At 41.8% G+C, this 25,663-nt stretch overlaps 1 long non-coding RNA gene across 1 annotated transcript in view; it reads right to left on the bottom strand.

The window, feature by feature from the left end:
* The window catches only part of LOC116942661 (uncharacterized), a 49,441-nt gene extending 28,180 nt beyond the window's left edge, over positions 1 to 21,261 (bottom strand). The window contains exons 1-2 of the long non-coding RNA XR_004402827.2: positions 20,709 to 21,261; positions 20,500 to 20,606 (exon numbers count right to left, since the gene is read on the bottom strand). This is a non-coding gene — a long non-coding RNA (uncharacterized LOC116942661). The remainder of the gene's footprint in view (positions 1 to 20,499; positions 20,607 to 20,708) is intronic.
* Positions 21,262 to 25,663: the final 4,402 nt, after the last annotated feature.

Here is a 25,663-nt window from a genome sequence, read left to right as displayed (position 1 = left end):
ACGACAAGACGACAGCCACGACGAGACTAATCCAATCCCAGAACCGGCAGCCTCGAGCTCCTGTTCTCGTCTCCTTTTATACTACCAGCGCGGCCTGGCTCCGCCCTAGCCGCGCCTCCCTTCTGGAACCTGCTAGCAGGTTCCAGGGGCCTCCAGATGGGGCCCTCCGTGACCCTTGCCCCAGTTACTTCGCCCTGCCAACACGTCCGTGCTCACCCGCACCGGCGTATGTACTGTCTGTCCACCACAGTTGCCGCTGCTGTCCACCAGAGCTCGGCAATTGTTGGCGCCGACTCACCACCTGGCTCCCTTCCAGCTGTGAATCCTCAGCAACTTTGAGATGCAATTTGCATGAACTGCACTACATATAACTTAACATTTTTTGAAAAATATTATAATACATAGATTGATAAATACGTGCAGGCTGCTGTCGTGGTGTAATAATTAGCATTGTCGAATTGCAATCGAGAGGTCGTTGGTTCGATCTCATCTCCCGGTACAGCTGTTAAAACAATGGTGCAATAGTAATAGTAATGGGTAGTAATGGGTACTCTACAGTCGATTAATTGGCAGGTTGTGTGTGGTGGAGAAAAGTGTGGGTACTCCTACCTCTTCCAACACGTGGAAGAGTAGAACAGATACCATCTATAGATTGCCTCTCGTGGATGCCCTTCCACCGCCAGTGACATGAGCAAGAAATTGGCAACCTTGGCCTTTTTTGGTTTGTTTTAACTTCGAACTGAGAACGGACCACACGATGACTTAATTAGTATTTTGCCTTAGCCGTAGTGGGCCGTCAGTCGGCTGCCGCTGACCAATCAGAGTCACGCGAGCCCTGCCGTCTGTTCGCCCATTCATTCATAACATTCCGCAGGAATTAGTAGGCCGGTTCCTGACCTTTTGGAACTGGAAGACTTGCAATACGATAGTTTACCGGTTTTCTGGTTGTCAATTAAAAACCATACTTAAAAGAATATACTTATATATAACAGGCACGAATGAAATACAAGTTAAAGGTGCTGATTCATGCCTTTTTGGTGACAATAATGCACTGGGAAAGTGCTGTTTTAGCTCGTAGCAATAAACACAGCGACAGCAGTAGTCGCCTATTCGCCACTTAGCGGTGGAGACATCTTCATGTTTGTGCCAAGTTTGGTGAGCTCTGGGAAGACACAGAGGGGGTGAACGCTCCCTGGCAGGAGGTTACAGGGGCGTGGGTCAGGTGTTCCGTATTTTTAACCTGAGGTGATTGGGAATCGTGCCAAGTGCACTCCTCCACAGCACGATTTGTCTATGTTGTCAACAACATCAGGGGGCGGAGGGGGAGTAGCGATGACAACAATAAGCAATGCATCGGGCAGCTAAAAACACATTCACACGCGAGGACACGCACATGAATGACTCGGGAATCGGTGGGGGGAAGGGAAGCATTCTCATTCTACGGAGCCGTGTGGCTTTAAAAACAATTATCTGCAGAGATCCCTAGCTAATAATGAAAGACAAAGGTTGGCTTGGCTCTCTGCCGGAAGCTGGGTTACATGCTTAGCATTTCAAAAAACACTTTAATCCCACAGACACAGCTTTGAAGCTAAACCCATCCGTGGTGGTCTGCGCCTCTTAACTATGGAAGAGAGCAAACAATTATATGATTCGAAATAGGAAATGTAGCCGTTTCTAGAAATGCCAAACAACGTAGCACCTTGGGTTATTATAAGCAGGTAAAATGTACCAATTGCTCACGCTGTAATTGATCGACTGCCTGTTTATCAATCTGCGTGCCATTCTATATATTTTGTACTATGCCTCACCATGAACAATCCACCGCTGGATAAAGGCCTCCCTCCCTGAGCTATATCCCTCCATCCACGTGTCGTGCGATTGTAGCAATCCACCTAGCACCTGCAGACGAGCTGATTTGATAATTCCATCTCCTCGGTTAATGTACTCTCGGCCGCGTTGCATTCCATTGTTATTTCTTTTTAACCACCACAGTACCAATGTAAAACAAAAACTCGAGGACAAGAAGTAAAATGCATTCACATTGTGAATATCAGCGATGACTTTGTTGAAATGACAGCAAAACAAAGCAAATCAATTGCTGTGTATTTATTTATTGTAATTTATTGTTGATTTTTTTAAAAGAAAAAATGTCCCATGGCTGAATGTCCTGCTGGTCCAAGTACATGAATAACACAATGGCATCAAAATCAAAAGTGACATAGAACTTCAAGCGCAAGAAAAGTAAGTACATAAATAAAACCCTGTGTGTGTTGTTTGAAGCGTTCACTTCTGAATTATATATAAGATAAGTAAATAAGTGAGTGAATTAAATAATTTACTTATAATAGTTAGCGCATTGAGCTTTCATTCCAGAGGTCGCAAATTCGATTCAATCTCCCAGCGTGGCAGTTTAAATGTATACGCCACAGTCCATTAACAGGACATGTGTGTGGGGTAAAATAACGGTACTTCCACCTCTTTCAAGATAGCTGACCAGTATAGAAGAGTCGACTACAATATCCTCTAGAGGAGCCCGCTGGAGCTCCCTTTAGTGAATGCACTTTCACCAGCAGCACCTTTACCTTACACACATGTGCAGATAAGCAGTTCAGTGAATAAATTAAAATAGTGTAGTGGACATTTATATACTAAATTAGCATTTACCTAATACGGTATTTTCATTAATATATACAATATGTTTGCATGGCACTTTATGTTCAAGTGTTAGATTTTATATTATTAAATGCATTAAACTGAGAGCCCAGGAATAGAAACAATTTGAGGGAGGTCTATGAAGCAATTATTTTTGCAAGTACTGTAATTTTACATTTTAATCTTGGACTAAAGGAATTATGTATCAGCGGTATATGGATATACTTTACTGCAATATTGAGCTTTCTAATTGATGGCACTTTACCACGTACTCTGAGACAGAAGATTGTTTTGATTCATGGCAGTCTAACAAAAAAAGTTCAGAGCTGTATTTTTTGGGGTAAATTAAATCAAGAACTAAATTTGCTATGATGTTTTTCTTTTTCCTTCAGTCACTGCAGATATTGATTTACATGAGCTAGATCCTTTTAAAATGTGTCTGTATCAATCTCATTGATAGATGTTCTATTGAAGTGCATCTGTGGTCAATAGGGGCACAGAGTTCGTATCTCATGGGATCCGATCAGGTGGTTCAGACCGTATTTAGACGACGATTTTTTTTATTGATAAATCGATAAATCGTTACACCCCGATGCGTAAACATGAGCACTTGCGAAACAAAGGTGGCCAAGTGCGGTGCTGGCCACACGACTTTCTTGTGCGCCCTGCCGTCCTTGATGGTGATCGCTAAGAGCGCTTGCTCCAACGGTCTGTAGCTATACAAGGTAAGGTTTACATTTTTCAGGTACAAAATACTCGAACATATAATAAGAAGCAGAATATCTCACAACACTGGAAGAGGTGAGAACTACATGTACAGTGCGTTTTCTTGGATGGTACATTAGTACGCAACTGGCAAAGCCCTGGGATTTAATATCCAAGGAAGACGTACATACTTCTCAGAGCAGCTCCCTCAAATAGAGCATGATATTGGTAAAACCTGCACAAGTATTTCTTGGGAATATGGACTCAGACCCTGGTGTTCATCCCGAGCCAGTACCAGCCAGAAAAAAGCCTGCTTCCCATTTGGTTGTTGGAAACGAGGCAAATACAGTAGCTTCGGCTATGGTTTTAGCACCGAGGTTCACGGAGGTCACGGATATAATGAATTTGAATAAAGTCCATGAATCTTGGAAAAAAAAGCTGTAGCAACACATTAGATTAGGCGCTTCCTTTATTTCGCTTCAAAAATGCATTACATCGAGGGAGGAGGGTCTAGGGTGGGCCTGTATGAAACACATTAGATTCGGTGAATCGTTTACTCCTTTCCAATAAAATAGCCTTCGTCTGGGAGGCGGAGGGAGCGGGCGTGAGCGGGGGGGGGTGCAGAGTGGTGGGGGCATTACCCCACCTAATTCTGACCGTAAATTATTGTTTTTCTCCCTGTGCCTCAGCTATGAATTTGCCAAAAAAAATTACCATTTTTTGCACTTAAATTTGTTATGTTTTTGTGTTAGGATGTATAACGAGTGTATGTTTTTCCTAAGATGTAGATCACATGTTTAAGTTCCATTTTGATATGCAGAATTTAAAACATTTCCAAATATTATTGAATAGAAAAGTCGATAAAAATGTGTGTTTTTAAAATATACACGACTTCCTAGTGAGGTTGTGTGCAGAAGTAACGCTTAGCCAAGTGGCCAAGACACAGTTACACTGTTTAATCATCGATCCCTGTAACTGTTAATAATAGTATGCAGCACTCATTGTTAATGCACGACGCTCAGTTAAGATAATATCATTTACGGCTATATAGACTTTTGTTCAGGTGAAATAAACACTCTATTCGGGCTATCGTTTTCAGTTTCATTGTTAAAGCATAGAACATGCAGATGTTGTAAACACTTAATTATTATATTCGCAAATGAAACGTCTCAAAAAGGGGGAGCTATAAGACTTGATACACGGGGGTAATGAAAAATCCATGATGAAATTTGCACTGCGCGAAGGCCACAGAAATGTAAGACGTTGCGTTAGTGCAGCTTACAAAGCCTGATGTCATTGCTAAACTGCGCATTTATATTAAAGAAATTGCCTTCTCGTGCATATTCTCTCCCCCCCCCCCCCCCAGTGGTGCACTAAAGACAGCGGTGATGTGGGAATTGTTGCACCATTTACCGCAGGATTCTGATTCTGAGAAAGAGCGAGGAGAGAGAGAGGAGTGGATTGTAAATGGAGGGCCCATTTACTTCATAAGCCAAACAAAACCATGACGTGCATTTTGTACAGTCGTTATCTTGGTAGGCCTTCAGCTGAATACAGTTATGATTCATATTGTAAAAATGAAAAAAAAAAGCACCCGCAGATTACTGCATTATTTACAAACATGTGCCCATCCACCTCTCTCCTTCCCTTCGTTCAGCATCCCCTGTTTATATTTAATTACATGCTACGCAATAAACGGGATCGAACAGAATGCTCTGTAATCACAATACTAGATTATATTGTCAGGAATCGAGATTTTTCAATTAACTAGCAGCCTTTTGTGTTTACACATCGCCTAATAACAAATTCATAATACATTAACAGCCTTTAGTCTCACACCACTCACGCTCCTCATCAGAGGAGTACAGCTTCACACCCATAAGCATTCAGATCACATCGTATCTGTGTGTGGGGGGGGGGGGGGGTTGCCAAACATGCAAATTCCAAGCAGGACCATCCTGAAGACGTGTCTTGGGACTCATTGAGCCCGACTATTTTTAAAATCTGTATTATTACTATTCAGGTCACATATTTTATGCATGTGTAGTGATGTTATTTCACATGGGCAACTTCTTCCTTTACTCCTGTGTCAGTTTATTCAAACAGAACTCCTCGCGTTCAGGACCACGTCTCTCCAGAGCAACTCTTCCGCTTGCGCTGCTACGCTCCGCTAGCCTGCTCTCTCTCACTCTCCTAGCCTCTCCGCTGCTAGCCTATCACTACGCACTCTGCTAGCCTATCACTACGCACTCTGCTAGCCTATCACTACACACTCTGTTAGCCTATCACTACGCACTCTCCTAGCCTCTCCGCTGCTAGCCTATCACTACGCACTCTGCTAGCCTATCACTACACACTCTGCTAGCCTGTCACTACACACTCTGCTGGCCTATCACTACGCACTCTGCTAGCCTATCACTACGCACTCTGCTAGCCTATCACTACGCACTCTGCTAGCCTATCACTACGCACTCTGCTAGCCTATCACTACACACTCTGCTAGCTTCCCTACTGCTAGCCTTTGCGCACTCACACTTAGGATTCCGCTAGCCTCTCTACTGCTAGCCTGTCTACCCTCGCTCCTCCATGCTCGCCATTGCCTCCAGTGGGGGAATCAGCCAACACCACTGGAGAGGACGCGGTGTGGCGAGCGGGGTCCCGGACTTCTCTTGAATTCACTCTTGTCTTCACTCCAACCAACTCAACTCCTCTGCCTCCCCTCCTCATTACGTGCCCCCAGATGGCCCTCATTAAGCCAGCGTCCTCCCCACGCCTCGCGCACGTGTTCTCCCCCACGTGTTCTCCCCACGCACGTGTTCTCCCCCACGTGTTCTCCCCCACGTGTTCTCTCCCGTATCGCCACTATCTCTCGCCTCCGTGGCGCCTACTCCGCGTTGGCATTTGCAGCCAGCCAATCACTGCCTCTTTCCCTAATTGCTGGCGTCTCTCTGTCTGCTGTCACCCAGGCCACCCGCTTGCACCTGCGTATCCTTAGCTGACCTCACTGTCTGCAACTGCGCACATAATGCAACCGCTGTTTGCAAACCCTGCGCGCGTTACGCCACTACACGTGAGGCTTTCCTGGAAATATATATTATTATTACACGCTCAATTTTAACCCACTTCCCAATGTGCTATCGACTGCAAACTTGGTATACTTATGGCATACTGATGACAATACTATATTATGTCATTAAAAATAAAAATAAAATATTTTTAAACCATCTTTTTTTATATGTTATGTTTCGGCTTGGGTCTAATTGTCCACGCTCAACTGACGTTGGCTGTACATCACCACGGGTCCCTTACGTTATGGCAAGCTTCGCGGCCACTTCCTGGAGTCGTGGAGTTTTGCCATTACGAGTACGGTACATTTCATTAAAAAGTGTGTTTTTGGAAAAGTATATATTTTTTTCTTCTTTGGTTCTTTCGGTGAAGTCACGTAGAATGAGAATAAAATAATAAATTGATAAAATAAAATAACACAATAATATTCTCACGACGTTTCGGCCACAACACAAGCGGCCTTCATCAGGTGAAGGGACGAGACTGTCTGGTAGGACAGCGCTGAATCATTGCAGTCACGAAAGCTTTAAATCGAAATATATATATTTTTTTATAAATTGTGAACAAAAGCTATCATAATAATGCCCAGCCCTTTGTTAATGCACTGTTGTCTTAACGCCTCGTCCCAGTCTGTTTGGTCATGGGTGTTTGTTCGGCTTTCCACTTCACCACATTGGTCATTGCAGGTTGTTAATGGGGCATGGTTGTACATGTCAGTCATGGTGGTTTTTTGACCATACGTGACCTCGCTAGTCAGTAGGGGTTAATGAAGAGGCAGGTGGGGTAATAAGGAGTGCGGTGGTGAGATGTTAACTACCTCGCCTGGTATACAATAGGTTCGATCCCGACCCTGACGCCTGTGTAGTCAGAGTTTGCATCTTCTTCCCGTGGTCGCATTAATGTTTTTTCCCCTCCACATTTAGAAACACGCGTTAGAGCATTTGGCTGCTATACATTTCCACATGATAAGCCACTTCATTGAGCTATCTTTTGTGGACAGGTGGCTTCTTAAAAGGAGCTACATAGTTCAGTGGCCCTTACCTGGTTCAAAAATAAATAAAAAACTTTTTAGTTCAGTTTAGGAGTTGGGGAGAGAAGGAGTTGGAGGGGCAGGACCGGTTCAGGTCTCACCCTCTACTGATTTTAGTGATGGCCCAAAATCAAATGCAGCTACCTAGGTTTTATTTTCACTTAAAAATTTCGTGACTGCAGGAATTCATATTCTTTGGCTCTTTCGGTAAAGTCACGCAGATAGGTTTATTTTAAAATGTTTAACCTATCTACGTGACTTTACCGAAAGACCCAAAGAATACCCAGGTCTTGTAATGCATTGTAATGAAACACTGATTCTACAGAAAACATGTTAAAAAGGCAATGATACAAACAGTAATCCAATGTTCATGGCAGCCCTTCAAATCTATAATGTAAATGATGATCCCTCGAATCATTTTTGTGACCTTTTTGCAAGGCCACAGGTAGATGCCAGCTCTCAACTCAGTGTCGGATTATCCTAGTAGCAAAAGTAGCTACACATGCTACGGGCCCCGCACTTTCAAGGGCCCTGCGCTTAATGTTTTCAAGCTATCAATTCTGGTTCAGTGATTCTGCACTTGCTCTATTACTATATCACTGCACTGCCTTCAACTTTTATAAACAACTGGGCGTTTAAGGTTAGCAATTTGTCGTATTATCTGGCTGTATAGAAAATGAAAAAAATACAATTACTTTATTATGCAAGTTAAAAAATTGTGTTTTTTATATTTATGTTTTTATTTATTTATTTAGGGCCCTTTATAACATATGCTACAGGCCCCAAACGAGCGTAATCCGGCACTGTCTCAACTGCTATAATATCCACGGATGAGAGCTATGCCATATATTGGTTCACTTATAAAAAATACAAACTCAGAAGTCTACGAAATAAAAAGATAAACGTTCAAATTGAAAGACAGCTGAAATTATCTCATATGTTTAACATTATCCCTGCCAGTTTGTGTGGATTGATCCTCAGCAAAGAATTTGTTTAGCAAAGTTTTCAATCTTTAAGCACTTAAGTGTTTAACCCAAGCTGTAGACCATTCAACTCTCTACATATCATTCTGGTCCTTTATGTTATAGCCCTTGGAATTAATAAAATATGGTAACATGTTTTTGTTGTTACGTAATAAACAGCAATTAAAATTTTGATTTAAAGCTTTCGAGACTGCAGTAATTCATATTCTTAGCTCTTTTGGTAAAGTCACGTTGAAGGGAAACAATAAAATAATAAAATATATAACAATAATTTTTTTTTATTGTTTCCCTTCAACGTGACTTTACCGAAAGAGCTAAGAATATAGCAATTAAAATATTTTGTTAATTTAAATATTGTTGAAATATGAATTATTAAGATGGGATTACAGTGAGGGAAAAAAAGTATTTGATCCCCTGCTGATTTTGTACGTTAGCCCACTGACAAAGAAATGATCAGTCTATAATTTTAATGGTAGCTTTATTTGAACAGTGAGAGACAGAATATACAACAAAAAAATCCAGAAAAACGCATGTCAAAAATTTATAAATTGATTTGCATTTTAATGAGGGAAATAAATATTTGACCCCCTCTCAATCAGAAAGATTTCTGGCTCCCAGGTGTCTTTTATACAGGTAACGAGCTGAGATTAGGAGCACACTCTTAAAGGGAGTGCTCCTACTCTCAGCTTGTAACCTGTATAAAAGACACCTGTCCACAGAAGCAATCAATAAGATTCCAAACTCTCCACCATGGCCAAAACCAAAGAGCTCTCCAAGGATGTCAGGGACAAGATTGTAGACCTACACAAGGCTGGAATGGGCTACAAGACCATTGCCAAGCAACTTGGTGAGAAGGTGGCAACAGTTGGTGCGATTATTCGCATATTGAAGAAACACAAAAGAACTGTCAATCTCCCTCGGCCTGGGGCTCCATGCAAGATCTCACTTCGTGGAGCTACAATGATCATGAGAACGTTAAGGAATCAGCCCAGAACTACACGGGAGGATCTTGTCAATGATCTCAAGGCAGCTGGGACCATAGTCACCAAGAAAACAATTGGTAATACACTATGCCGTGAAGGACTGAAATCCTGCAGCGTCCGCAAGGTCCCCCAGCTCTAGAAAGCACATATAGATGCCCGTCTGAAGTTTGCCAATGAACATCTGAATGATTCAGAGGACAACTGGGTGAAAGTGTTGTGGTCAGATGAGACCCAAATGGAGCTCTTTGGCATGAACTCAACTCGCCGTGTTTGGAGGAGGAGGAATGCTGCCTATGACCCCAAGAACACCATCCCCACCGTCAAACATGGAGGTGGAAACATTATGCTTTGGGGGTGTTTTTCTGCTAAGGGGACAGGACAACTTCACCGCATCAAAGGGGCGATGGACGGGGCCATGTACCGTCAAATCTTGGGTGAGAACCTCCTTCCCTCAGCCAGGGCATTGAAATGGGTCGTGGATGGGTATTCCAGCATGACAATGACCCATAACACACGGCCAAGGCAACAAAGGAGTGGCTCAAGAATAAGCACATTAAGGCCCTGGAGTGGCCTAGCCAGTCTCCAGACCTTAATCCCATAGAAAATCTGTGGAGGGAGCTGAAGGTTCGAGTTGCCAAACGTCAGCCTCGAAACCTTAATGACTTGGAGAAGATCTGCAAAGAGGAGTGGGACAAAATCCCTCCTGAGATGTGTGCAAACCTGGTGGCCAACTACAAGAAACGTCTGACCTCTGTGATTGCCAACAAGGGTTTTGCCACCAAGTACTAAGTCATGTTTTGCAGAGGGGTCAAATACTTATTTCCCTCATTAAAATGCAAATCAATTTATAACATTTTTGACATGCGTTTTTCTGGATTTTTTTGTTGTTATTCTGTCTCTCACTGTTCAAATAAACATACCATTAAAATGGTAGACTGATCATTTCTTTGTCAGTGGGCAAACGTACAAAATCAGCAGGGGATCAAAATATTTTTTTTCCTCACTGTATATATGTATATAACATTCAAACAATGAGAAAATAACTCACGTAAAAATTTTAAGCAAATCATAAAAATACCCTATCGTACTCAAGGTACAAAGTTACTTCCATTGGCTTCGCAGTTATGGTCTGTACAAAGTTCTGAACCAGGACTCCCTCCGTGATGTTTGATCTGTTAACCTCCATTAAAGATCAATTCTTCAAAAAAGATTACTTCTATTCACAAGACTGCCTTCATATAATTTCCCATGGACGTATACATTGTCACTGAAATCATGTGCCCATCAAATCTAGACTCTTGAGGTTTTCAGCCTGATCTTGGGGTCAGATGAAAAAAAAAAACACAATTTGATCCCTTTCACACGTGCAGGTGTAAACCTCTTCACACTTTCGAATGCAACTGTGCTTGGCCAGAAATGCAACACACCTGGGTGATCTGGGTAAAAGCAATCGTAAAGGTGCAGCCCTGCAATGTCTTGCTGGCAGAAAGTCCTCCACCATGGCGAGCTTTAGATTAGTCCCCTCTCGTCATGCTGGCTAGACGTCATAGAAAAAGTGTGAAGTACCCACCTTTTACCCCACTGGGTGATCTGGCGAGAGAGAATGCCTCCTGCATGCTCATGATGACACACGCTGTTTAGGCTCCACCACAATACGCTGTCGTATCTCAAATTTTGTAGCAGATGCTAATGCCTGAATGCTTATCTAAGTAGCCTTTAAAGGGATTCTTCCATTGGCAGTAATATAATTCATGTTTATGAATCCATCACAGTAGTGCATCGTTTATTGTAGTTGCATTTTGTGTAAGCCCGTTCTGGAAGTTGCTGTATTGTATTAAGTTTTAGAATTAACTGATTTATGTGACCAATACAATGGTGTCCCAAGTTATTCTGGGATAGATGTTTTCAAACACATCCTTACCACGATGCGATATTCGTCTAGAATTCCGATTTCCCAGAGTGTCAGTTTCACTCAACAGACATACATCGTATTTATTTCTAGATCTATCTATCGGGAAGTGCTGAATGATGACACTAGCATTGTGACATAATTTGCATATATTGCACATATATGAATCACTGTTAATTCTACATATTCGCACCACTATATATTCGACATTCACACCACTGTAGGTTTGTAAAGATTCACAATCACTGTAGACTATATAGATGCACACCAATGTATATATAAAATATATTTTCACATCTCTGGAGGTTCCATCATGCCACAGCAGATGCTGTTCACATATATTCTCACAGCATGCTTAAATGTATGCCTTTACTCCCACAACTGTTTGTATTCATTAACCTTAATTATCCATTGTGGGGGCAGGAGCCATAATGTTTTCTCTCGTAGGTGAGTTAGGGCATGTACTTAAGTATATGCTGGTGCAGCTGCAATATTCACAGATTATTAAATAGGTGTACTGAATACACATTCAAAATGTGTACTTATGTACACAAGATGAGAGATTGGTGAAAATTGTGAAATTAAAAGTAATGATAATAATCAAATTATTGTGTTTAAATCACAGTTGCTAAGCATAGGCCCAAATTCCCAAAATGCCAAGCGGCCAGCAACATACAGAATCGTTATTTATTCTGGAGGAATCCGATGAGCTATGAAGCTCTTTTTAATAGATGTCCAGTAGGGGCAAGCTACTGAGGGTTATTGTGCAGTTTTCATACAGAACAATATAGGAAAGTTGTTTTTTTGATTGAGAAAGGTCAAAAGAGCTTGGGAAAAGAGACGATGGGTTTGAATTCCAAAGTTGAGCAGTGCGAGGGAAGAAGTAGAAAGAGAAGTGCTGTCATCTTGGTCAATCCACTACTGCATGAATGGTTTGGCACAACATACCGGTCATGGGGTGGTGGGCTTTCACCATACTTCACCACACTGGTTAGTGCTGATTGGTGAAGGGGTAGCCCAGGACTAGTTAGGATGTTAGCCATGGCCGGGAATCGTACTCAGGTCGCTGAGATCAGGGTGCAGTGTGATAGCCACTGCCTCCGCCATGCCCCGCATACTTCATCCATATTAATATGTAATTTCATAATGTCACATAATTGCTACATGCATGACATGGTAGAGTAGTTTATAAGCCCTTGTATGCACAAATACACGCACATAAAAGGAAACATAATGTGTGCAAATGGGGATGGTTGGCCAGAAAATGTCAACAGAATTGGACATTTACATTAATGGTTCATGGACTACTCAATTTAAATGCATTATTAGTATGCATGCTGGGAGTTGCACACGTGGACAATATCGCGCATCCTTGAGCAAAACAAAATACTCTACACACATTTCAAACTGGCGTTTTTCTTGTTTAAGGCAAACATTTTGGATTGACCTTATTTCTAATTGAAGCAAAGCAATTAAATATAATCTCCTTGTTTGTGCATGTTAATTCAGTGTAGAAAAGATTCAAGCATTTTGGCAGAGATGACAGTTTGAACCATTTAACCAATGGCCTTTTCCATTCTATGGGTTAGGCTGGACTAAAGTGCTTTAAAAAGATCATAGTAAAACAACGTGGAACCATCAGCTGCGCAACATAACCCTTGGGTAGCCTCGGGGCCAGTAATAAATCCTTCTGTCTTATAAAATGCATTATATTTGAATTGAACCGCTGCCGGTTACCTGCATGTTAACTTTCAAAACATCTATGTGCTCGCCTACAATCAATGTCAGAGCACACTCCAGTACATTTTTACGGGCATGCATCAGCGTTTCTAATAATGAGTCGCACTTGGAGGTCATGAATGGTTGTGGTCTCTCTGTGTGAAAGTAAAATTTGCTTATATATTTGTATTCCCCAGACACTGCTGATGAAAATCATAAGCCAGTCATGGAATTGCCTTATAAAAAAAAATGTTAAACGTTTTGCTTACCCAATAACGTATTACGACAAAATCAAAGTTATGCTTTATATGATTGAATAATAAAACGAAAGTTATTTGTTTTCCAATAGAATTTTACTTTCGGTTGACGCGTGAGTAATTCGCAAACCCACCATGGTGATCGTATGAAAGCAACGATAATAGGAAGAGAAAGTGTTCGGTGTTTGCCAGGTCCACTGATTAAAAGCAAGGGTAGTGCCCATGAAAAATGCTGTCCATTTTTTTTTGAGCGCTTGAATGAGACACAGCTGCTTGAAATGAAAACCCAAACGTGAGACGGCTACTGCGAAGGTGGTCGTGATTGTGCTGTATATGCTCTCTGATTTGTTTTCGGGCAGTACCGCGTGTTGTACGGCGCGACGTGCGACGTTTTTCTAGACGTGCCGGGACATCATTCAGGAATTGATTAAATGTCCGACGATGTTTCACTTCCACGTGCTGGGGGAGCCTCGCCAATTCCTGAAAAAGCTCCCCAGCACGTGGAGTGAACTGTCGGACATCATGCCAAACAACACGCAGCGCAACCAGAAAAACACATGAGACAGCTATACAGCAAGATCGCAAAAAATCTATGCGGTAATGATCTCATATTTAGTTATTCATTTAAAGGCAGCTGTACCCATTTATAATATTCAAAATACACGGAGGACTTTGCCATGGACCCTTTGCTGCTTTTAATCAGTGCGGCTGTTGAAATATGAAAATGAGAGACCCAATGCGAGACCCTTTGTGAATATTTTTTTCCCCAAGATATCAGCTCATGTTGTAGAGAATGAATGTACACGGAGATTCAATTGCAGATGCAAAGCCACTTTGTGCTGAGCTCTTGTTCCTGTTGCTTCAAAACATCCTAATTGTTTATGAAGGTTTCAAGAAAATATTTCGTTGCTGGGGTATGCATACATGCTGTTATTAATATACACATTAAAATATATTTATATGCATACTCTTTGGTTCTTTCGGTAAAGTCACGTAGGTAGAAAAACTCATAGATCACGACGTTTCGATCACAATACAAGAAATCGTCATCAGCAAGGACGAGCGTTTTGAACACTCTCAATTAAAAAAACAGAGATGACATAGTCATCCTCTCAGCCGACAAGGGGAATGCCACTATCATCATGGATAAAACCACTTACAACAACAAAATTCAGGACCTTCTTAATGATGGCAGCTATACCAAAATCAACAGAAATCACACCAACCACCTAGCTATAAAAAACAACAATATCATCCTAATTCGACTTCTCTTATCGATTCCAGCGCTCTCTAAAACCTTCAGCTGCTAGACCACCCAGATTTTATGGCCTTCCAAAAATCTACAAAGAAGGTACCCCGCTCCGTCCTATCGACTCCACCATTAACTCACCTACCTACAAACTGGCCCGATTTCTGTCTGAGACCCTGCTTCCTTTCACGGGCAAGACCACCTCAGCTGTACTCAACTAATCAAGGACATATCACTGTCTCCAGATGATTTACTTGTCAGTTTCGATGTAGTCTCCCTGTTCACCAAGGTTCCTGTACCTGATACCATTGCAATAATTGAAGACTTGGTCCAACAGGGACTGAATCCGGATGTACCAACTTTGGTAAGGCACTGCCTTACCAATACTTACTTCACCTGAAATGGTACATTCAACAAATAAAATGAGGGTACCCTAATGGGTTCTCCCTTATCGCCAGTGGTAGCGAATGTATTCATGGAGAAATTGGTGACAGATGCCATCCAGACATCCACCCTACGTCCTTCCTTGTGGAAGAGATAGGGAGATGACACGTTCGTCATCTGGCCACATGGCCTGCCAGCACTGAACCAATTTCTCAACCACATCAATTCCATACACCCGTCTATCAAATTCACCATGGAAGTGGAAAAGGATGTCTAGCTACCATTCCTTGATGTTTTGATCGAGAAGAGACCTGATGGCTCGTTGGGACACTATGTTTACAGGAAAACCACCCACACAGGTGCCTAGCTAAAGCCTGACTCCCACCACCATCCAGCCCAGAAGAATTCCCCTCATCAAAACACTACACCATAGGGCCCATTGCATCTCAGACCAGCACCACCTATCCAGTGAGCTGGAGCACATACACCAAGCCCTCAGGATGAACGGATATTCTGACCATACAATCCGCAAAGCTGTCTCCCCAGCCATGGGGAGACAACCATCTGAGGATCCAACCAATACCATCACTTTGCCATACAGAGCAGGGGTTACCAAAAATATTTCCAAAATATTAAACAAACACAAGATCCAGGTTCGTTTCAACACAGTACACAAAATACATGATTTAATCCCATCTGTAAAGGATGTGATTCCTGACATGCAATACCCCGGTGTCTACAAACTGAGTTGTGGTTGTGGCAGTACTTACATTGGGGAAACGAAATGACATGTCTCGGACCGCGTTCGCGAACACAAGGCAGATCTGAAACACGGTGGGACCAATACCTCTGCCGTTGCTGATCATTGTTTTAATGCAGTGGGCTCACACGAAATTGACTTTTCCAAGACGAAGGTACTCTGCACATCCACCGGCTATTATCAGAGATTTGTTCATGAAGCCATCCAGATGTATAAACACAGACACAACTTCAACCGAGAAGATGGGTACAAACTGAGCAATCATTGGAAGGATGTTATTAACCAGGTAAAGTCTTAACTGACTGTGATGTTTCCATCCTACCTGCCTATGTCAGCTGTTATTTCCGACTCTCTGTGTCTTTCTCTCTCTCTGTGCATCTCTCTCCGATCTCTACCCCAGTGACCCGGGTGCTGCCTCAGGGTCCACTTCCTGCCCCGCCTCCTCCCCCACCTCTTCTCTCTCCCCCCCTACTGCCGAGGCCTACTATATAACCTCGTGCCACGGCAGAATTCTCGCCTATTTCAGCAGTTTTTTCTTGCCGTGGTTTTCCCACCTGATGACGATTGCTTGTGTTGCGATCGAAACGTCGTGATCTATTATTTTTCTACCTATGTGCCTTTACGGAAAGAACCACAGAATATGGATTCTTGCAGTCATGAAAGCTTCACGTCATATATTTATATGCTTCAATAATACTTATATGGGATCCGGTCGTGGTGTTATGGTTACCACGCTCGACTTAACAATCGAGAGGTTGCCTGTTCGCTTCCATCTCTTGGTCCAGCAGTTGAAACAATGGGAACGTTATTATAATTCCCCCCACCTCTGTTTACCCAACAGCATAAATGGGTGCACCATTGTTCTCTAATCGGCAGGTAACGTGTGGTGCGGTAAGGTGTGGGTATCCCTACCTCTTGCAATACGTCTCGTCAACGTGGAAGAGTAGGCCAACTACCATCTAGCGTTTTCTTGCGTGGAGGTCCTTCAACCAGCAGTGAGCAAGAAATTGCGGGGTCGCACCTTTATAATACTTATTTATATTTTTTTCCTCTTTTGCGAATGGACTCTTGGCAATTTAATTTTTCAAGGACAATTATCGACCCGAGATTAAACAAATGTAATTCTCATTTTAATATTTATCTCATGAGAATATTTTTGTCAGCTTATTTACCAATCATGAGACACCATTTATAGATCTAAAAAGAAAGGACACCAAAATTCCACTTGTTAACAACTTCATTTCCCGCACGGTACGGTGGTTACAGCACTTTTATTTTTCCCATTGGCTGATTTTCACATCGACACTAATTTTAGGTATTATTCCTTCTGTCAACTGCGTGATAACCCATTGTAATTGTTTATCTTCAAGAGGAGAAACATGGGTCACTACAGTTACGTGGGGGCATTATGTTACGTACATGAATAATTTCAGAGACGATTCATTTTTAGTTTGGCTCTGGCACAAAAACTGATCAAAATTTGTACGCAATGTTACCTTCATGAAGCCCCATTGCGTAAAGTGTTGTCTCGAACCCTTATCTGATTAGCACGGTTGGCTGCGTATGATGTGAAAGAAGTTCAACATACATACACACGTTATCCTCTTTCTCTTGACCTCTCTATTTATTTTCTTTTCAAAAGGGCCATTGCCCGAAATGTTACCTATTATATGCGTTTTCCTTTTAAAGTTTTATGTTGAGTGTTTTTTGACGCTTGTGCAGCGCTGCCAGCGCAGCGGTGTCACTAAATATTGACGCCACAGGATCCTTAACATCCACAGTAGTGCAATAGGTGGGGTGCTTTTGTAATTTTCCCATAGAAATTATAGGAAATTGCTGGAAATCGAACCACAGATTGGCTCATTGGACACTTAGAAACTCGACAGCTTGAAAACAATGTGAATTGACCAATTTGATGTATGACATTGATCACCTTGAATGCAAAGATATCGTGAAGTAGATAGGGATCTATCCCTGTTTTAGCAAAAAAAAGTGTAAATGTATAAAGTGGTGTCTATTCAACCTCGGGGAGAAAAAAAATAAACTCTAAAGGAGCTCATTAATTTTCACAGTAAGCATACGCCGCCGCTAATTGATGCAATGCTTCCAGAATTTACTGCCGCGCACTCGCACTGTGCTTTACAACACCAAGGTAACATCAAATGCGGACTTAATTGAATGTAGAACTAATCATTTATGCCTGTCGCATTATACATTACTTTAGCACGTGAAAATCTGTTTCGGCTTTGAGTATGTAAATTGTGGTGCGAACGAGAAAAGGCATGAATGTCTAACTGCAATGTAAAACAAAAATGATTGGTTGGATTGCTATTGGGTAATTATCTTGCACTTGTATTTTTGTACATGTTACTCACTATTTATTATATATTTTGGGGGCTAATTGCGAAGTATGTACGTCCTTTTTAAACTGCAGCATTAGCAAACGTGCAATTAATGACAACATTATAATTTGGATGTAAAATACGTGTGCTATTGTTTTGTAACCAATTGTTTTCTCATTTAATATGTCCTCTGTCATTATCTGAATTTTGTCAGAGCTAACGTCATTGTAAGATGTGTCATATTGTGTGAACACAATGTACCCTCAGTACTTGCTTTCCTTGTGTTATTGCTCGAGCTGTCTGTCGTGCAGGCCCTTCCATCAACAGTGGCATGAGCAAGCAACTTCAGGGCTGCCACTTTCACCGTTCTGCCTTCGTTCACCTATCCCTATGCACGCCACCAACGCCATAGACTGTGCAGTCGCACTGCGTGCTCGGAATAGGAATTTCTAGCAGTTTAATTTGCGTGTAATACTCGCAGTGGCCAAATGGCCAAAGCTGATAAATGACCTGCAAATTGCTCAATTGAGATTACACAGATCAGCAATATTGCCGCCGACTGCGAAAACTTGGTAGGACCCTCCTGAAAAAGAATACTGGGACTCATTGAGGCTTTCCTGGATAAACAAACAAAGAAATAGTATCGTCAATTATAATGTATGGGTTAATATAACTTCGTTGTTGATTTAATTGACCTGCCATTTATGGAACCCCCTGCTATTTGTCGATGTTAAAGGTCATTGTTTTCTGTGGGGTCAGGTAGACAGGCAAGACTAATCTATTTCTAAAAACCTCAACACATTTGTCAATAACACTTCCTTCAAGTAAAACAATATACGTCTAAATATTCGGCAACCTTTCAGGCAATGGCATTACTTTCATACGCTATGAAAAAGGCCCATTGCCCGAACGTTGCCTTATACAGTATATATTTTTCATTTCATTTTTTGGCAGTGTTATTGATGAATGAGTGTCGTTTTTTCTTTCTTCTTAATTGTGCGAGCACACCACAGCTGACGCAGCAGCATCACCAAATAATGTGTTTAATACATTACCATTGATTTTTTTGGGCCTCTTTGCAAACAGGAGGGCAAGTGGTACCCAACCATTCAGGACCATTGGATCACTAAACCTTCAACATTTTCTCACCGACCGCCACGCACAAACAACATATTTAAGAAAACGTAAGCTTCACTCAATCGCAGAATCTGTAACAGTTCCACAGAACCTTGGGAGCCACTGAAGGAGTCACAGGACCCTGTTCGTAAATAGTTGGAGGTTTGCTGTGTATGCTTGGAAACACAATTGGTTTAGCACCGACGCGAGCAAGCGTCCAAGAGTGTGGCCGGAGGAGAGAATGGACCGCTCCTCCGGCCGCTATGGGGGCAGTAATTCCACACAACGCTCCAATGTCCAGCTCGTCTGTCCCCTATGGGCAGAAATTCCACACAACTCCCCCTCTGCCCCCCCTCTCTCTCTCTTTTTAAGGCCTCGACACAGAGACGTTGTCTTTCTGTATGCCTATGTGTGTGTGTCTCTCTCTGTCTCTGTGTGAGTCTCTCTCTGCTTGTGTGTCTATCTGTGTGTCTCCGTGTCTATGTTTTGTCTCTCTCTCAAATTTAGCAATCTTTGGAAGAACGGAATCAACCAGGTGGGGTGTTGACTGTTTTGTTGGCCGATTATCTGTGTTGTATTGCATTATATTTCCAAGTTTACTATGTTTATTTTACTCATTCATTTGTACCTGATGATGGTTGCTTGTGTTGCAATCGAAACGTCGTGTTCTATTATTATTTAATTTCTTTCTACGTGACTTTACCGAAAGAACCAAAGAGTAATTCCTGCAGTCACGAAAGCTTCGAATCTAGTTTGATATCAGGCTTGCCTGTGTATATTGCTCCATGGTAAGTTAATTATTTAAAATCCAGTCAAACCAAGTAAGAATTCCATTTCTTTGTTGTGGAACTCTTAGTATCTGGACCGGGGACAATATTAGTGATTTCACGTGGAAATCAATTTTACCGCAGAGCATAATCCAGGGGTTGAGATTACTATATAATAACTGTATCTCAGTCATGGTGGTTGAGTGTCATGAAATGGCAACTCAGTAGGCATGTTACGGTGCATCGGTTCATCGATTAACACCCATTCTTATGTTCATGAATGTATAATTTAGAATTCAAGGAAATTGTACGTAAAATGTTCTGATCGGGTTATGTTGCTGCTAATAGAACAAAACTGTAAACGTGCACTCACAATTTAGACGCAATACAGTGCAATCAAATAATTTGACATGAGAAGATAATAAGCAACGCTTGATTCAAATCACGACCTCAAACCATGACAGTTGAATGCATGACTTTGGTGGTCGGATTGAATTGTTGAATGCCAAGAATCTAGGCAACTAAGTTATACGGCTGCCTTAAACGTCTCTTAAAGAGCTGATGTTCCTGCACTTACCGCGCCAGAGGCATCCACAGTGTGCGCCTTGGGTCTTCTACAACAGGGTAACCCATCTCGGGCTGCAGCGAAGAAGAGATTCTCTATAGTCTGGAGAAAATCAGCACCTACATTCACAGTCAAAGAGCGCAGAGTGTACTCGGCAATAAACATTTATTTAAGCAACTCGCAGATATTATCTTTTTTTATGCCCCCCCCTCCCTCCCTACCTGTGCTCATCTGATTCACAGTTCTCAGGATTGCTTAGTGCTCCATCCTGCTCGTAATCAGACGTATGATTCATCTGGGAGGTGACACGTGACCCAGGTACATTATTCAAAAGTACCCGGTACATGTGTCCTGCAATGACAGAAGCAATTTTGTGCCGCGGTATTAACAAGTGCGAGCGCATCTGGTAAGTGGAAAGCTCTAAGCTAGTCGAGGGTTGGCAGGGATTTTTTTTTTGCTTTCTTTCTCGTTACGTCTTGCCAGCGTTGCCTTCTTCAGTACATTATCCATCAATGTCTGGCCCATAATAGCAGTTTGTTTTATCCCTGAGAAATGGTGGGACCTGAGCAAATTTTTTTGCTTGACATACATTTAATATAAAAGACTGCATGGGATTGTTATGTGAGTGAACAGAAGAAAACTACGTGGGTTTGTTATACACTGGACTGGAGTATCGTCAAGCACCATGAAACCATAATGTAATTTGCAATTTAATATGTGTAATGCTCCATACCTGCGATGTGTATATTTACCAAGAAAATAACATTTCTTATTACAGCCACTGACATTTCTAAAGTTATATATATATCTATAAAAACACATTTACACTCAACTATGAATGACTTTTAAACACAATGTTATGGTTTTGAAAAGGTGGAAAATCGGCACAGATAAATTAGGTAGGAGTAACCAATTCCAGAATCTCAAACAATTTGCACTTCAATAGCAAATGTGCATTAATATAACTTTGACCCGCAGAGCTCTCCAACATTCTTCACGAGTATAGCATTATTCATGAATACATTACAATCTTGCAATGCTATTGATGTGAAGTTGTTTTCATAATAGCACGATATGTACGTACTGCATAAATAATGACCGTGTTTTTTTTGTTTGCTTGGTAATAAAAAGAAGATTACATTCCAGGTGCATAGCTTTGGTTTTATTATTCATCTGGTTTCCATATCTTGACATTTTGTGTTTGCCTCATTTTTGCATTCGAATTTCATATATGTATGATCCTTTGTATCAAATGTAATACTTTGCATGGGGGGGGGGGGGGAGTCAAATCCACGAGGCATTTTAAATATACCTTCGTGAAATCTCATGCATATGTAAAGATGCTACGTATTCCAGAGAAATGTGTTGAAAAATTTAATCATGGTTTATATATTTTTGTTGTTGATTTACATGTTATTTTCCACATAGGGCATCGGAGAGCTCGTTATTTGTTTTTCAAAATGATGTTTACTGTCACATCATTGACTTTGCATTGAATCGCGAGGCTATGGGCACTATTTCAGAATGGTATTGTTGTTTAAAGTACTAGATCCAGTTTTATTTATGGTGCAAAAAACAGATTGTGTATATAAAATGTCAAATTGAAATGGCGTGCATCACACTGTGCCATTAAACGTTAAACGCTCCCTTTCCCTTCAGAACACTGTTGATGGTTACACAATGTGACATTTTTGTGCTAAGTGTCGGAATACGTATTTTTTGGCAAGCATTTAAAAATCCAAAAGTGGTTCTATTCAGTTGTCATAATTTGAACTTAGAGCAGTAACCATGTTTCCTAAGTGTAGTGCTTCCAAATCACTTCTTAGCAGAATAAAATGTTCGTGTTATAGGGTCACAGACGCTTACGACAACCAGTGATTAGAACCGAAATGGCTAATGCCATCACTTTTAAGCACGCCTATTAACAAATTCAGTGATTTGTGGGTTGTGTTGGTGGAAAACACAGGGATCATTGTCAACGTCATGGATTATTTACACCGCGCGTCTAATGCAGTAGTGCATCTTAAGGAGGGGCAGCCACCTGCAGTAAGTCTCAGAGCGTGGCAGCAGAGCAAGTAGGCTGCTGATTGACAAATTCCGTTGATGTGGCCGCGAAATACAGGAGGTTAATATAATTTTATCACGGGAAAATCTCATGCAAAAAAACAGTCCCACAACCGGAGACTTCGCTGCTTGTAATCTCCGTGCGATGCCTCGTGAGGATAATGTGAGATCTTATCGGCTCCTTTATCACAAAACAGGTGAACAACTTCCAATAAGGTAACACCAGATGCAATGTATTCATATCTCTACGACCAGCCTTCTCTTTCCAGGAGCAAAATGTTACTGAGCAAAATGTTATTCCTGAATGTTGGAGCATTGCTGTGCTGTACTGGCTACTGTGAGAATTACCAAGGTACTGTCTGTGCCTGAATTAATGAATATTTAAAAACTACATGCCCAGCCCAGGCTATTGTGGCCAACACTTGACAGATTAAGAAAAAAAAACATGAGAAAGGAGCAATGGCGTTTAGAGACAAATGCCGTGTCCTGGAAGATTCTTCCCTTCGATCAGGAATGCTTGAAGTGTGCTGGTTAAATACAATAACAAAATAATAAATGACGTGTTTAGTATTCAGCGGACTAAAGGTTGGGACAGAAGAGGCAGCTAATGGGTACATTTATGCCACTGAGGCAAGCCAACAGGCTGCATCTTGTAAGAGATGTAAAATTGAGAAGTATTCCCCTTCTGACAATGGTACGTGAAATAAAAGATGCTAAAACTAGAATTAAAATAAGATATTTTAAGTGATCAAAAACTAAACTTGGGTCGATATTGTAATGAGCCTTTGTAACATTGAAATTGCCAGCCGCTGATGCCACCACAACCTTGCCGCCACGTTCCACCTTCCGCCAGCCCCCGCAGATGTTGCAAAATCAACACGTGACCTCAAAGATGTGCCCTGACAGTAACCCACCATCTGCTCTCAGGTCTTGCCCTTGGTCGCCAGACTCATGGAGACCACTCCAAAGCTTGTCTTGGCAAGCAGACATCCTCCCCCCCCCCTTCACACGTGTCTGATCCAGAACATCTTATTAACACGATAAGCTATATGTATATCGGGAATAGTGGACAGCTTTGCAGTTTCACTCTCTGCAATTCATCAAGGGTCCCATCTGTCGTGACACCTCATCCAAGTGAACGTCAATCTGCAAGGCAGACTGGACCAACGTTGGCTAGTTCTGGGTTGGTGCCGGGTGGTACAGCTGCATTGGGGCAACAATAATTTGCCTTCATGTAGGAATCTGACCAATCACGCACAACAAATGCATATCGTGTTTGCTATATGGTCTGATGTTAACATTTTTGTAAAATGCAATTTGTCACGGATTATTGAAGGAACTGTTCCCGTATTTATCCATAGCTCTGCTGGTGTGTGCTTAATTTCCGACTCACTCGTCATCCACACCCGACCTCTGAACGTGATCAACTTTGGCTGAAGTAAAAAGCAGCGTCTGGAATACCACTTCTGTCAATATCACAAATACAAATATGCACACACAAACATCCTTATTGCAGCTACTTCATCAAATTGTAAACTTTGCCACTATTCATAACATATGAGCTCAATATATTCGTCAATAATAGTGTGACCTAGAAAAATATACACAGTATACTTCGGGCTATGGAAATTCTTCATAGTACATCACGATTCATACACTCATCACCATATGCCTGCTTAATTGTTCGCTGAATTACACGTGTCACAACCCTAGAGGACAATATAGAACAACAGATCGCTAGTCTTCTAATGTGCAGTTATGCAAGGGCACCACCATTTATAATTATTTATATCAATATGTATATATTTGTTTGAAATCATATCGTGAAACATGAAGAAAAAACATATTCACGTGAGTCACAGTCATGCTCCATTCACTATGAAATGTTTTTTTGTTTAATAAAATTTGCAGAATTATTATTAAAAGTAACCTTATTGAAACAACCCCCGTTTTATGCATATGCATGCCCTCGGGTACACGATCATACACTCAATCTTGATTTGAAGCTTTCGTTACTGCAGGAATCCATACTCTTTGGTTCTTTCGGTAAAGTCACGTAGGTGCAAAATAAAATCAATCACGACGTTTCGGGCCCAACACAAGCGTCCGTCATCAGGTGGGAAAGCGATGGTCTGCTGCTGAGAGGCAGACTGTTTTTAAAAGGTTTGAAATGGGTGTAGCCCAAGGGTCATAAAGAAGTGGGCGGGGCGAGTTATGTTAATGTGATAAATTAGTATGTACATGTAGAATGGAGAGCGGCCTCCTCGACGAGGGCACGGAAGTGGCTATGTTAATGTGAGAGATTAGCATGTTGTTAATGTGAGAGATTAGCATGTTCATGTAAGAACGAAGAGCGGTGCAATCCAAAGGCATGAGAGTGCAATCCAAAGGACATGTGAGCATGAGAGTACACTCATTACGAGAGCATGTGGGCAGAGATACTGATCATGGTCATCATCATAATCATTCAAATGAGTGCAGGGTTGGCTGTGCACCTTCTAACGAGGTGGTGATGTGGTTACAACTGTCAACTGCTTTGTTATTGGTGTATGTAGGAGGGGAGCGGTAGTGTAGCGGTTAGCGCTACGCTGCGCTATGAACCCTGCCACCTGAGTTCGATTCCCACTCACAACAGTGATTATTATCTGAACCAGTTATGGGCCTCCCCTAGGTTGACTCAGCCTCAAATTAGTACCTGGTGCGATGCGTAAATATCGCCACTGGGGAGACAAAGGGGGCCGAGCGTGGTGTTGGCCACCCAGCCCCTCGTGTGCCGTGCCAGCCTTCATAGGTGCTACTCGCTAACAGCAATTTTCCATCAACGGTTTGTTAATTTAACACGTAGGCTCTCGCGACCAATATTATTCATAATAAAGGTTTTTGGGTTAGATCGCGTTATTTATAAATGTGTCGTAACCCTCCACCACCCGACACGGCCAATCAGCAAAAAAGTGTCACGTTGACAAAAGACAAATAGTTCACTACTTTAGCCCACCGGTGTGTTGAAGAGTGAATCTACAACATTTACAGTTTGAGTGGATTCACTCTTCAACACACCGGTGGGCTAAAGTAGTGAACTATTTGTCTTTTGTCAACGTGACATTTTTTTGCT

The sequence above is a fragment of the Petromyzon marinus genome, chromosome 15, assembly GCF_048934315.1.
Source record: "Petromyzon marinus isolate PM22_M1 ecotype Great Lakes invasive population chromosome 15, UKy_Petmar_22M1.pri1.0, whole genome shotgun sequence".
NCBI lineage: Eukaryota > Metazoa > Chordata > Hyperoartia > Petromyzontiformes > Petromyzontidae > Petromyzon > Petromyzon marinus.
The sequence above is the reverse complement of the archived record's forward strand: the minus strand, read 5'-3'. Positions and strand labels throughout refer to the sequence as shown.